Source organism: Protomyctophum bolini (assembly GCF_963924005.1).
Source record: "Protomyctophum bolini genome assembly, chromosome: 11".
NCBI classification, from domain to species: Eukaryota; Metazoa; Chordata; class Actinopteri; order Myctophiformes; family Myctophidae; genus Protomyctophum; species Protomyctophum bolini.
This window is the reverse complement of record NC_137872.1, coordinates 38315474-38330835: the sequence shown is the minus strand read 5'-3', so window position 1 is coordinate 38330835 and position 15362 is coordinate 38315474. Positions and strand designations below refer to the sequence as shown.

The following is a 15362-nucleotide window of genomic DNA, read 5'->3' as shown; positions in this document are numbered from 1 at the left end:
TCTTTCTATTGACACAACCCGCCTTTGTTTTGGTGAGTAGCAAAAACGTTCTTTTTATTTACGCCAAAGAGGAGAGGCTGGTCTGATTTCGATTTGAGATTTAAAATTGTAAGTCCCATAGCCTTGTACTGCGCATGGCAGAATCGTAGAAGCAGTAGAAGGATATGGATCAGAGTTAGCTGTAGGCTATATTGATGTTGATACCATTAGGAGAGATAACAAGCAAACATTGAACAAGATAACAATTCTTCTACATTCTCTAATTGTGTAGACTTCTTGTAAATTAAATAATGCAGATGTTTAACATAATTTAACTCTTGAGTGAAAGATTATTCATTTTACACTCTCAAGAGTTAAAGATCTATAAGGGTCCATTTGGTTACCGACTTTTAGCTGGGGGACCACTTGGAACCCCCCCCCCCCCAGACCACGGGTTGAAAAACAATAATATTATTAGGATTTATTTAAAAAAAGAAAAACTACATTTTCTCTGCTTTCTGTTCCCAGACAGCATTTTTGGTGAAAACCAGCCAACAACTGAAGAAACGGAACATCGCGGTGACACACTTTCTTCCCCTGATGAAAAGTAGAGTCTCTCTTCTTTCCCTTGAGATGTAAGGTGTCTACATCAACATAGAACAAAATATTCTGCGAGTCTCTGGCAGTGTGACTGTGCAGACTGTTGTCTGGCAGTAAATGAGTGAAACAAAATATACAATACAACAATATACCCATCTTCTGATGGTGCTTGTGGTTACAGGGTCCACCCTGAGACTGGGAGGTCGTGGGTTTGATACCCGGCCGGGTCATACCAAGGACTCTGAAAAATGGGACACAGTGCCGCCCTGCTTGGCACTCAGCATCAAGGGTTGGATTGGAGTTAGTGTCTGCGACATATAGCTTCATGTCCAGGGGGTGTACTTGTGCATCAAGATGCCTCATCGCTAAAGAAACAGGAGATAGGCTCCTGCCCTATATGGGCCTCAAGGCTCGGCAAGGCTTGCTTACTTAGACAGTATTTCCCTTAAGGCCAATGCTCTGCCAACAGAACATTCACACAGGCTATACGGTAACATGGTACAGTAACAGGGCACGTACTGTCTGGGAATGAGGCAGAGACCACACAGATTTATATTGGATTTGGGACGGAGGTTGCCAGAAATTCTTTTTTACTCTCCTGACAATATTATATACAACCTCAAACCCACTAGTTTCATTTAGTTCATTTGTATTTGTACAACGATACACAAAACGTATTTCCCTATAAGAAATACTTATTATATCAATTCTGGTCCTTTTGATGTAAGCCAGAAGTAGAGTGCACTCATATGGTGGCGTGTGACCTGCGACCAGGACAGACATCACATGATGCTGCAAACAATGACCTTCTGGTGAGAGCGTGCGTGCGTGCGTACGGTGCTACTCGGTATGCATTTCTATATCCGTCAGTGTGTGTCACGTTTCATTTATTGCCATCGTGTCTCCGTGGATTACATTGTGCACGTGCGCGCATGTGCGTGTTGTGAGAGAGAAATTCGGGGAGCTATACGCATATAGTGCTTGTATACCGAGAGGAAGACAACGGGGAGACAACCAGAGAGAAGGAGGTGTGTGTGTGTGTGTGTGTGCGTGTGTGTGTGTGTGTGTGTGTGTGTGTGTGTGTGTGTGTGTGTGTATGTGTGCACGCATGCGTGTGTATTGGGTGGGGGGGTAGTACCAGACACTAGGGAGCGAGCAGAACAGAAGGATGCTAAACAACAGACCTGATGACAAACACACACACACGCTGAGGATCACCACTGGGCCGAGGCTCAGCTGTGTGCAACGTGTAGGCAGAGGAGACGTCAGGATATAACAGCATAATCTCCAGTCCACCCCATAGCAGTATAGACTGCCTGCCAGCCCTAACCCGGCATGCCAGTTATATAGCCAGCCAATGTAGCCATGCAGCCAACCAGCCGGGGGGAGCATGCCTGGCCTCATGGCCTGCCAATGTGAGCCCCGGCGGCCCCTTCCAAAAAATACAATTTTCTCCACAATACAGAGACAAAAGCTCAGTCAACCGTTTAAATGGTTTAAACGAAATAGATTTGGACCTCTCTCTCACGGAGACTGAGAACTGAACATCAACACGTTGCTGCATAGCTCAGCAGATCACGCCAAAGCACATGCAGGACCCGACCCGGCCTATAAAGGCAGCAGTTCCAAGCAGAGAACCAGCAGACTTTCCCCTTTTTCCTCCAACTCTGCCCATGGTGGGATCCCGAGGTGTTCCCATGCAGGCAGGCCCAGTGTGGAGAGATAATAGAAAGATAATATAATCCCACCACCTGCTCCTCTGTCTGGCCAGGCGTGCCGTGCCGTGCCATGCCTGCCTGGCTGGTACAACAAACGCAACCCCCCCCTAAAACCCTCCTCATCCACGACTGTGACTCAAAGACCCATACGTCCATGACAGTCTCACAAACAGGATAAGTGACAAGCCGCAAGAAGGCAGGCATTCAGGCCGGCCTCCACCAGGAATGATTCTGACGTTACAGTATATACTGCTGAGAACCATGCTCTCCTTTTCAGTATAGTAGAGTCCCCTCACTTATATGTTGTTCCAGGGACCTCCAGAAGCAAAGATTTGAGTACAAAACAATCTTTGAATATATATATTCAAAGAGTATCTGCAGAGCGTGGCACGCAATGATCTTGTATCTTGATCTGCGAGTTTTGAACAGCCAAAGTATAACATAAATAATGGTCAAAGTGGTCACACGGATGCTTTTTGCAAGCCATGAACTATAGTTTCCTTCGACATCACATGAGGCGATAAGAAGCAGAGTCGCCCCCGTGCAGACAGACACGGAGGGGAAGATTCAATTAAGAGTCCCTGTCCGCACACGGAGCGAGAGATTCAATTAATCGATTTAGACCTGACTTCGAAATCCCCCCCCCATCTGAAAATACGTTGTTCCAGGGACCCTCCCATGCAGTATAGCAAAGATTTGAGTTGAAAGAAACTCGCTCTGAAAGAATAATATATTCAATGATTTTCAGGCACGTTTTCCAGATTTTTCAAAAAATCGCAGACCTACAAGTTCATGAGCTTGTAGATCTGCTGTTTTTCCAACAGCTAAAGCATTTGACATAATGCCGAAAGGGGCTCCCGCCCAGAATGGATTAAGCGTCCCTGTCACTGACCACAGAGCACGATAATAGTCCCCCGCCTGGGGGCAATTTGTTTCACATCAACGATGTGGGAGGATTAGGCTGACCTTTGACACCGATTAAAAAGGAAAAAAAGGAGAACGTGGCGAAAAAGGATGATGACACCGCGGCTCATCACCACAGCTGTCGTGACGACGACGAGGAGAGGAATAAAGCACATGGAGGAGGAGATGAGTTGTGAGAAATTAAACAGGACGCGCGAGGCCCTGAGCTGTAATAATGTATCGGTGGCAGACAGACGGACGGACGACGACGGCTTCTGTCACGGAGAGCGGATATTGTTGAGCCGTGGCGTGCAGCAGGTGTACAAAGCAAACACTGACGAGTCACTGAGCCACTTTGATCCTCTCGGTCGGGGAGGAAAACCTCATGTGTATAAGCTCTGTCCGCGACTGCGGTCAATATAGCGGCAGCTGGAGATAACGACGCAGAGCAGTGGTGGTGGTGGGGAGTTATGGTTTACTCAAGTGCCGTGTACTTAAAAGTACAATTTTGAGGTAGTTTTACTGGAGCAATTACATTTTGTTCCACTATACACACTTCAGGAGGCTAATTATCATTGTTACTTTTCTCACCCCAATACTTGTCAGCTTTAGTCACTATAGGTGGATTTCAGATTTAGTAGCCTACAAGCACACCGGGACATGATGTGAGCAATTCACGAGTGTGTGTGTGTGTGTGTGTGTGTGTGTGTGTGTGTGTGTGTGTGTGTGTCAGCTGTACTGTATGTAACGATGCTTTTCCGTCCATGCACGTTGTAACTGGCTGCTCTCCTATTGTCAAACTGCACTGGCAGTGTTTGTGTCCTTTGTACAAGGTATTCCTGTACTTCTCATTATGTGGACATAAATAAACATTTCAAGCGTGCGTGCGTGCACTGGAACTGTAATTTTGTTTTAATAATGTGTCTTATTGGTGCATGCATGGTCTCATTAAGTACTAGACAGATGTATATAGCTTGTAAAACAATAACCAAAGCTTTGAACGGCGACATAAAAACACGGAGGCTGTGTGTGTACTGTTTGTTCAACGTTTTTTTTCTCTTTCTTTTTCTCTGGTTGTAAACTTTGAGTCTGTTGAAGGAGCGAGCAGCTGTGTAATCTGTTCTGATTGTTATTGTGTCTTGTGTACACCACGCAGTATACTCTGTCGGGTGGAAACATAATATGAAAGTCCTATAAACTGTTAGGCTACTTTTCAGGATCCAAATAAAAACATAATATATAAAACAAAGCAGATCTATAAGCTCAAAACGCGTCGCTTGAAGATCTGCTATATATTCAATGCTTTTGCGTGAAGCCGTAGTTATAGTATGATCAAGTATACGCGTGTGCATAATTTAGGAGAAAACACAAAAAGTTATAAATATGGAGATAAGAGGTCTCTGCACAACCGCAACGATATATTGAATATCTTGTCTCTTATCTCGGCATGAAATTTGCCGAAATAGCGCGCGTGCGTGGCTTGGCATGCGTGTGTGCGTGCGCATGGCTTGGCGTGTGCGTGTGTGCGTCGTAAGCCTCCCAGTGAATGAGCAGTCAGCCACTATAAGGCAGCGATAGCCGTGATCTTTCTGCCGTTAATTGCATTAGAACTCATGCCAGGTGTCAGTCAGCCTCTCTCAGGCATAGGCTCTCTCAGACGGAACACAGAACACAGACAACAAAACGTGTGTTTCGAATGTGTGAGTGCAGACTCGGAATTTGTCATCATTTCCCCGGGGGACCGAGCGGACAGGCATGATGCGATCCGATTGGAGGTCTCCGTGGCTATACAGTTGTCAGCCAGGGTCCATTAAGAAGAGACCCTAGTGGTGGTGGTGGTGGTGATGGTGAAGGCGCGCGTGCGCGTGTGTGTTCGTGTGTGTGTGCGCGCGCGTGCGTACCACAGAAATGATTTCATGATAAGATAAAAGCCTCCCTCACTTCACACGGTGTGATATTTAAGGAGGAGACGAAATGTCTCGGTCCATGTTTCCACTCTTTCTCATGTCCTAATCTATATAGCACTCACTATTTAATTTAATATAGCCGCTGACTATTTAAGGCCTGCTATCCCCCCCCATGTCTTCACGGCCAGGCAGGCTGCTTGTGCGTCCTCCTGTCGCAGTGTTTCATGTGTTCTCTGTCTCTCTATAATAGCCCCAGTAATTACACACGTCTGTTTTCTGTTTGCCTGAAGGCCCCCCCCCGTCCTCCCGTCTCACCCTCGGTATATATTCCGTGTCCTGGCTCTATACAGCAGAGTCTCCCATCAGCTCTGGCCTCTGGAGCCATGTTTCTGCCTCATGCACGACCCGGTCGGTGCTTTGGGTTTCTGCCTGGATTTTGGGACCTTCGGGGTTCCATGCCTTATTAACCCATTGTGGGCGGGAACCCCTTTTTGGTGTTTTTTAAAGCATTATATGTTATAGTTGCTTTTAGCTATTGGAAAAAAATAGCAGATCTACAAGCTCATAAACTTGTATAGGTCTGCTATTTTTGGAAAACTCGTGAAAATGTGCCTCAAATCTTTGAATATATATTCTTTCAGAGTTTTAAGTTTTTAACTTAAATCTTTGCTTCTGGGGTGGGTACCTGGAAGTTGGAACAACATTTTCAGATAGGGGGTCGGCGGCCAATTAAATATATTTTTTGGGGTTCCTTGACATTAAATATTGAGAACCACTGACAGACTGTCAGAAAAACAATAATTTAAAAAATACATTTTTTTAGGCCTAAGCGGGTTAATGCTCCCTATTTGGCTGGGTTTTGCCAGTGATTTATGGCCTCCCCTTGCATGGTCGCTGTGAGCCTGCCATGCGGCCCCAGCTTCCTCCCTCCCCTCAGCAGCACTCTATACGGTCTGTTGATGAGACCTGTTGGAGTGCACCTGCTCTACCTCCGTCACCATGCCCCCCCCCCCCTCTGCCTGGGGGGGGGGGTCCTCGTCCTCCTGTGTCCCCACAGGGACGTGCACACATACAGTGGGATCCTACTCGTCTGCGCCTCAATCTCAAAATGACATTGATGGGTACCTATGGGTACCTATGTTAGACACACCCACAGACATCAAAAGGGGGGGCCCTTTAAACCCGTCTGTAAAGAAAACTCCCCTCTCTCCAGACCACGGATGCAGAATTTACACGGTGAAAGAAAAATGCCACTCCTTAATTCCTTTCCATGCCATATACAGTATATAACGGAAGGCAGCAGCATTCTGAACTTGATGAGCAGCAGTGGTTCCCTATGGAGACACAAATACTCTCCTTTGTGTCTCCATAGGGAACCATGAGCATTCTGAGTCTCCTGAACTTATAACTTATAACGTGTAACCGTTTTGCGTCGAACAAATTGGTTTTCGAAATCCACGTCGGACACACAACCGCATCTCCAGTATAGATAAAGAGGGCTGGGTTTGCGCGCCCCCTGAAAATAGCCGATCTACAAGCTCTCAACGCGTCGCAGCGCGACGCGTTGTGAGCTTGTAGATCAGCTATTTTTCGTTCAAACGCGCCCTCTTACGAGATTTCAGCCCCCAATGCCTCTCTAACACTCTCCGCACGTCCCTGTGTGTCCCTGCAGCTATAGCATGTGTGTTCATCTAATAATAGCATCCTGCTCTGTCCTTTCTGGGAGGGCTGATGCTTCCACATTTAGCTCAACGCTGCATGAATATTAATCACACAACCTGTTGTTGCTGCATCTCGTACTCACAGTGATATCTGCAAAGTATATAGCTATACAGTAACCAGTGTTGTTTTTGGCAGTACACATTTTCTATTTTAGTTTTAGTCGCCGTGTCTCGAATAGTTTCCGTTTTAGTCTTATAGTCACATTTTAGTCACCCGGAATGTTTTAGTTTTAGTCGACTAAATATCATGATTTTAGTCGACTAAATCTACAGTTGATTCAGTCGACTAAAATGTATTTCGGCGGGCCTTGATGCCGTCGTAATGAAAATAGCCGATCTACAAGCTCACGACGCGTCGCAGCGCGGCGCGTCGTAAGCTTGTAGATCTGCTATTTTATCATTTGTTATAATATTAACATTTATGTCGTTCTGTAAAAGTGGTGGTATTAGGGCTGGTTTGTTTGTGTGTGCCTCGACGGAGCGGGCGGTAGAGTTTCTATCTGCGTGCTGGTTGTGGTGGGCCGGTCTGGGTCCAGAATCGTGCGGAAATGAAATGACCGGGCCTAATTTGTTTTTTCTCAGTCCGGCCCTGATAGTCACTGATATTACCAACAACACTGTGGACTTACACACGTTCTCAGCTCATCTGTCACTTTGACATCCCTTCCCCACAATGCTTTGCGGCAGCCAGGCTCCCCTGATGTGTTTAATAGTGCCCTGGAATGCCAAGAGCGCAAACAAACACACACACACACACACACACACACACACACACACACACACACACACACACACACACACACACACACACACACACACACACACACACACACACACACACACACACACACACACACACACACACACACACACACACACCTGAGCGTTATTCACTGCAACGTCACTGAAACCAAGGAGGACAGACCCCAGGGGCCCAATGCCTTCTTTGTTTCATATGCACAGATGCACACGTGCTATATTAACAGCAGTGTGTAAACGCTTTCATGAAGAACATAAACTGACAACCACCGCTTAAGCTTTGCGCACGCACGCACGCACGCCAGCCAATCACATCTTCTTTTGTGTGCAGAGGACAGGAGACTCAACAATGACACGGTGCAATCCTTTCCGCCACTCAGAATGAGACGGCGTATATTGATTGAATGCACGTGCATGTGTGCGCGTGCGCGACACACGCACGCACGCGACAACTATACGTGATACACATCCGCCGTTAGCAACCTAAACTCACTGCTGGAATGGAATGGTTCCCTATGGAGACACAAAGGAGAGTATTTGTGTCTCCATACTAGGGAACCACTGCTGCTCATCAAATTATACTGCGACAAAAAGAAAAGAATAACCGTGAAATTAAAGTCTCCATGCATCGAGTAATCAATAAAAAAAAAGTCATTCAACTCTCGCCATTAACTTTGACCATAGAGCGTCGCAGTCCCTCCCCGTTTCAGAACAACGAGTGTCCCAGGAAATAAATCCCAATGCATGTTTCCCATAGGCATTTCTTAAAGTATTTATTTAAAGACGGTTACGCCGCGGACAAAGCCAATTCGGATCGTGACCAATCATGACAATGAACACAATGTTTTGGGCCGATCAAATAATTTATAAGAAGAAAAACAAAACTAATAGTGTCGTCTCCTGACTTTATTTTCTTCTTTCTAATGATTTGATCGGCCCAAAACATTGTGTTCATTGTCATGATTTGCCACGATCCGAGTTGGCTTTGTCCGCGGCGTATAACAGTCTTTAAATTAATACTTTAAGAAATGCCTATGAGGAAAATGAACGGCGATTTCTTTTCCGGGTCTCTCGAGGGGGCGGGACTGCGACGCCCTATAGCAAAATGGAGCCATACAGGTCCATTTGGGTGATATTTTGTAAATACTCTTAAATTAAGAGTGAGGAATTGTTTGAGGCTTCATGGCGTCACTGTGTCTGTGGTCCAGATGAGATGAGACTGACAGTGAATGCACTGTGTCTGTGGGCCAGATGAGATGAGACTGACAGTGAATGCACTGTGTCTGTGGGCCAGATGAGATGCAGACTGACAGTCAATGCACTGTGTCTGTGGGCCAGATGAGATGCAGACTGACAGTCAATGCACTGTGTCTGTGGGCCAGATGAGATGCAGACTGACAGTGAATGCACTGTGTCTGTGTCTGTGGGCCAGATGAGATGAGACTGAGTGACGGTGAGTGAAATCCCAACAAACGCTGCATGTGGCATAATCCACCGAACGACATAATCCTCTGCCGCCATCTGCCAAAACACGGCGTTTGCATCATGTCCGCGTGGTAGAGAGAGAGAGAGAGAGAGAGAGAGATAGAGAGAGAGAGAAAGGTATAGAGACTGAGCTACACTTCCTAACCGTCTGTCCACTGTACCATAAGACATCAGAGACATGTACTGTACTTCCCACGGATTACAACCACCCAAGGAGAGTTTGAAAACATGACTATAATGACAAAGAACTGCCAACAGTATCTGTTGGGTGAAGTACAACAATGTGCAAACACAGCAGCGAGATGTGTGAGCTGCTGCATGTGACAGGAGAAGGTCCTCAAATGGAATACAAGCACCTTAAGGAATACAAACCATTGTGTGTGCACACTGTTCATTCATACCCTACACTGCTTACAGCAAATGACCGCAGTACAAATTCTGATATATAAACAGAGCGACTAACTTTAATTCAATTACATTTGAATAAATTGCTGCTATACTTGTCGCAAATGTTATATAGTTTCACAAGATAGTATTACCCAAAGTTTTAATAGTAACACAGCTCTGTTTACACCTTTATTTAATTCCCATTCATATCCAATATTTATTTGTAAATACATGGTTTTATTTTGATTGTCTTGTTACACTTGCTTTGGCAATGTAAACGTATATGTTTTCTCATGTCAATAAAGCTCCTTTGAATTGAATCGAGAGAGAGAGAGAGAGAGAGAGAGAGAGAGAGAGAGAGAAGGGGGGTTATGTGTCACTCATACAGGTACAAGACGTGAGATGAAATGTTTCGCCTAGTTTTAGTCATAAGATTATAGTCGACTAAATGTACCAGTTGATTTTGCCGACAAAAACATTTGGGCAGTCGTCGACGGCGTCGTATGTGGCAGATTTTACACTCTGCTGAATACTGAAGATAACAGATCTACAAGCTCACGACACGTCTTAGCACGACGCGTCGTGAGATTTTAAGATCTGTATAGGTTGTCAGAGCGCAAAACCCGAAGCGCAACCAAACATAAGGTGGATCTCTTCTCCACTAAGTCCCCCTAACATTTTCTATAGCTAAGTCTATAGCTTTTATTTGTTGACTAAAATAAATGTAGTCTAACTTTTAGTAATCATCATACTGCTTACAGGAGAGAGAGAGAGAGGGAGAAAGAGAGAGAGAGAGAGAGAGAGAGAGAGAGAGAGAGAGAGAGAGAGAGAGAGAGAGAGAGAGAGAGAGAGAGAGAGAGAGAGAGAGAGAGAATTATACACAGTGCGAGCTGATCCGAAGTGTTAAGAGCTAAGACTGATGGCCGGGATGGGACGGATTTGAGTCTGCAGGATAATGTCCCAAATGAGACCGTGCTCTGAGGATGTCTGTCTGTCTGTCTGTCTGTCTGTCTGTCTGTCTGTGAGCATCCAGACTGACGGACACTGCGGGATTGGAACAGTTTCGTACACAATGATTTGTGTCGGCTTAAGTGGGATGTTCTCTAGTGTTCTGGCTCAAGTTCAAAGGTCATCTCATCTCTTGTCCTGACGGTAGTATAGTAGTAGCCCATTGGTTTACTCTGTCTGTGTGTGTGTGTGTGTGTGTGTGTGTGTGTGTGTGTGTGTGTGCGTGTGTGTGTGTGACCACACCGTGCGTTCTCCCTGTTTTGGTGAGGTTATTGCATGCCGTGTAAGTGTGTGAGTGGAGTCTGTAAATAAACACGTGTTCGCCCCCTGATTCCTTTTGACAAGGAAGATCCAAACGGCTGCATCCATGGCTGGCTGTGAGCCCTGATGTGTGTGACACGAATTTGCGCAGACGCGCACATAATGTGCACACACATGCATGTGTGTGTCTGTGCGAGCGTCTGTGTTCATTTCAGTATACATCTGTCCACTTGCATAACGTCCGTCTCTCTCTCTCTCTCTCCCCCCAGACAGAGGTGCTGAATATGCATGTTTGCCCTCAGGCGGGCACAACCGCAGTGGTCTATTATTTTACCCTCTCTATACACCAATGGTTCCTATCCCAAACGGAGGGTTTCGGGAGGACCCCATCTTCTTTTTCTCTAGGCCCCTATATATACAGTATATATATGGCTTTGGGGGGTGCGTCAGCTATGTCAGGAAGTATCCACACTTTTCCTGGGCTGTGTGTGCTCCAGTTCCTGTTGATTTCATTGGATATCATTGGTCATCTGACCAGTTTCATTGGCTTTCATTGGATCAAATCGACAGGAACTGGAGCACACACAGCCCAGGAAAAGTGTGGATAGGGTATCTGCACATTTATAAAGTCGCAATGCCAAATTGGCCAAATTGTCATATAGGAAAAAGGGGCAAAAACGTTGGCTATTTCTTCCGCAAATTTATTTGTGGGAACCGATATAGTCAAACTAAATGTAATGCCTATAATATACAACTCCAAAGTGCTTGTCAAGGTGGGGGGGGGGGTCCCCAAGTTCAAATATGATTATTTCTGAGGTATACCCCGTTCGAATTAGATTATTTTGGAGGTCCCCCCAAGTTCAAATATGATTATTTCGGAGGTGCCCGGGTTCAAATATTATTATTTTTCCGGGGGTCCCCAGTTCAAATATGATTATACACTGCTACACAACAGTATACACACTGCTATTATACACCAGGGGTCTTCAGGGCCAAGGACCCCTTAGCTGAGAGAGACGGATGCGACGCGTTTGGAGCTATTTTTGATACGACAGTAATATGTAATATGGCCCATGTCTGGAGTGAGTGTGGAAATGTAGTGGCCCTCCTCTCCATCATCAAAGTTGCCCACCTCCTGATATAAGTGACATAATATAATTTGAGACTGTAATGAGCTTTCTGTTGCAATATTATGTGTGTGTTGTCACGTCGTATATATGTATATATATATATAAAAGGCCTGGACTAATGGCTAAAATACACCAGAGACGTTTATTTACCTCTGTTTTATTTCATATAGGCCTATACGCCGCCGCAGGCATAAACAAATCCATTTGCCATTATACAACCTCCAGAATCCAGAATGAGTGTGAATCTCTGAAATTTGACATCATATAATAAACCACAGGCAACCACCACCTACTCGTATATATCAGCAGGGGGCTTCAACGTTTTTTCAGCCCCCGCCACCAGCACGCACGCACACACGCACGCAATTGTGCTGCAGATTAACACATTTTGTACATAATACGTCCTGAAACATCATAAGGATTGGAACCGAGAGGTGCCTTCGACGTCTGTGGACGTCCTAGCGACGTCCAAACGACGCGGGCGAGATAATAATATTCAGAATTATTCCTATTTTTTTTTTTGGCATTTCGCTTTTCGCTTGCCGTATGCTAACGCTCTGTGCAACTATTAGCTTGTCATTGACTCCCATGTTAGCGCGGCGGAAAGAATGACTCGTATCTCCTCATCCAGGGCGCTCTCCGTGGTGATGAATGGATCGATATGCTGGCGCTTCATTTCTGCTCCTCATCCGTCTCTCCCGCAAAATATGAACTCTTTTTGGAGCGTATATAAATATATTAAGATGATCGGAGATTGTGAGGTCACTTTGTCAGTCAACTTTTTTAAGAAAGTATTTCCGGTTCATGGCTTTCAAAATAAAAGCGATCACTACTCTGGCGATTACTCTGGCGCAAGCAGCGCCTTTATTTTGATGCAGTTCCGGTACTAAATGTGTTAAAGCGTTTTGGCTTGACGTCAAAAATTAAAAAAACAATATTTTTAAAATGTCCTTTTTTCTGAAAAACCTCATGTTTCTATATCAGTGGTTCTCAATATTTCATGTCAAGGACCCCCGGAATTATATTAAATATGCCACCGACCCCCATCTGAAAATGTGTTGTTCCAGGGACCCCCCAGAAGCAAAGATTTGAGTTAAAAACTGAAACTGAAAGAATATATATTCAAAGATTTGAGGCACATTTTCACGATTTAAAAAAAATATCAGACCTACAAGTTCATAGTGCGGCACTCGGTGCCGCGCTATGAGCTTGTAGATCTATTTTCCAATAGCTAAAGTATACCATAATGCTTAAAACACAAAAGGGGTTCCCTCCCAAAATGGGTTAAACATTTTCATAGGTTTCATAGATAGCAGTGGGCTGACGGGCCGATTGGTTTCCAGATTGGTTTACACATGCATGATCCGTTCTGTTAACATGTTTCTTTCCACATTTTAAATGTAAATATTTTGTAAACTTGACCTTTGGTTCTGCACTTGGGTCTGTTCTTGTACCAATAAACCTCTTGGGATAACTGGCTGTGTGTTATATCGGTAATACTGTTGTGAACCATCTTATGTATACGTGGACGATTTTGATTATCATTTCCCCGTACAGTGCAGGGTACAGGGCTTATTACAGCAGCTTTTTGAGGATTTGATCCCAGTATTGATTTTAATATTAATGCCAAGAAGAGTTTAGCATCCTGATTGTGCGAAGTAAAGCAGTTTTTCCTAACTTTATTCTCAGTGATAACATTCTCCTTGTTTGCAGTGAGATATCACTATATCTCTGATGACCTCACAGATGATAAAGACATTCATATAGACAAAAGGTGCAAACTGTATGCCCATGGCAAACATTTGAATGAGGAAATGTCATAACCCATTGCATGCTAACATTTATTGAAAAATTATAGGATCTAATTCACGCCAGCATTTTTTTTCAATTTGAGCTCTTATTTTGAAAAGCCGCCATTTCCAGGTCAGTTAGCAGTAGACCTAAACTGGGAATCTACACGGAGCTGGGCCGGCCTTGTTGACAATGTGAATCCACACCGGCGCACCACTCGGTGGCGCGTTACGAGCTTGTAGTAAGTCTCTTGTGGAGCTCTAGAAACAAGTATGTAGATGTTTCTTCCTCCTCTTTGATGTTTGCCCTGATGCCTTGACCTCCAGCACGCCTTGACCTCCAGCACCTGGCCTAAATACAGGCAAGAGATGCGCACACAATCTTCTCTGCTTCACCATAGGAGACATACAGTATTTACACCTGCTCGTGTCTGTACAGTATCATGGCCTACAGTACACCTGTCTTGTCTGCATCTACGTGCACTATAGCTGTCCCGACCAAATAAACAAAGTAAAGTAAAGTAAGGGTGCTTCCGTGTTTATTCCTACTAACAACAGGGGCCGTCGTCTTCAGATATTAGCGTCAGGAGGGCTACATATATGTCAGCGTCAGCCGACAGCTGGGCTCCTCTAAGCCCTGACGGTGTTAGCGATACGGGGACATCCCTATAGCCCGTTATCCATAGACACTTCCACCAGGGAACATGTCAGTGATTATGATGCGACACCAATGGATAAAACCCTGACCTTTAGGGCGGTGTCCGTGTAATTGCTGAAAAGCTTAACATGCCGTGCATTATATCACTGTGCTGGTGATGATACGCTATACAGGCGTTTTGTGAGGAGAGGGGAGTTAAAACAAGGGATCTTACTAGCACAAATTGAAAAAGAAAATCTTGAAAAGCTTATATAGAGAGCGGCTATTTTTAAACGTCCGATAGATATGTAGGGTGAAAGAGGTTTAACAGACCCATTATATAAAAAGGTCTGAGGCTGATTCTACACAAATTCCTTCTAAATCTATAGTATAGTTCTCAAGCTGTGTTCGTGACGAGGACAACACGAAAACGTTCACACACTTTAACCCGTTCACGGCGGGTGTTTTATAAGCATTATGTTATGCTTTAGCTATTGGAAAATAGCATTATGTTATGCTTTAGCTATTAAAAATAGTAGATCTGCAAGCTTGTAGATATCGAGCTCGTTAGATCCCCTTGATCATACCCCAACAGCTGTGGCTTCCGTTCAGGTGGATCAAAAGCCACGGCATTCCGTCTTAAAACGACAGATCTTTCCTGGTTTTAAAGGGTTATAATAACTATAATGCAGGTGCAGTGCCGAGAAATCCCTGGTATACGTTCTTCGCTTTAGAAATGAGCGAAGCATGTCCACAATACCCCCCACACTGCCACCAGAGGGCACCAGGTCTGCCACATGATTTCAAAGATTCACCCCCCCCCCCTTTTGAGATATTGCTAAAAATGTCCCCATATGCACCATCTCATTTTGACCCACTTATAGGCTATCTAAGGGTTCATGATTTTCTTTGACACATGCACTGCATCCAACCCCTGCATGTCTGATGAAAAACGCCATCTCTGCTTGGTTGGAGACTCTCTACTGGAGCGTCTATACGTGATAAGGGGGGACTGTGTTCTTACACATGGGTGACAGCTATGTGGGGGAACTGTGTTCTTACACATGGGTGACAGCT

The 15362-nt window shown here is 44.9% G+C and overlaps 1 protein-coding gene and 1 long non-coding RNA gene across 2 annotated transcripts in view; one reads left to right on the top strand and one right to left on the bottom strand.

Moving 5' to 3' along the window:
• Positions 1 to 15362, bottom strand: part of prkcab (protein kinase C, alpha, b) — a 201909-nt gene that overhangs the window by 63002 nt on the left and 123545 nt on the right. The gene's annotated exons all lie outside the window — the stretch shown is intronic.
• LOC308324578 overlaps positions 11281 to 15362 on the top strand; it is a 139757-nt gene continuing 135675 nt past the window's right edge. The window contains exon 1 of the long non-coding RNA XR_013964935.1: positions 11281 to 11328. This is a non-coding gene — a long non-coding RNA (uncharacterized lncRNA). The remainder of the gene's footprint in view (positions 11329 to 15362) is intronic.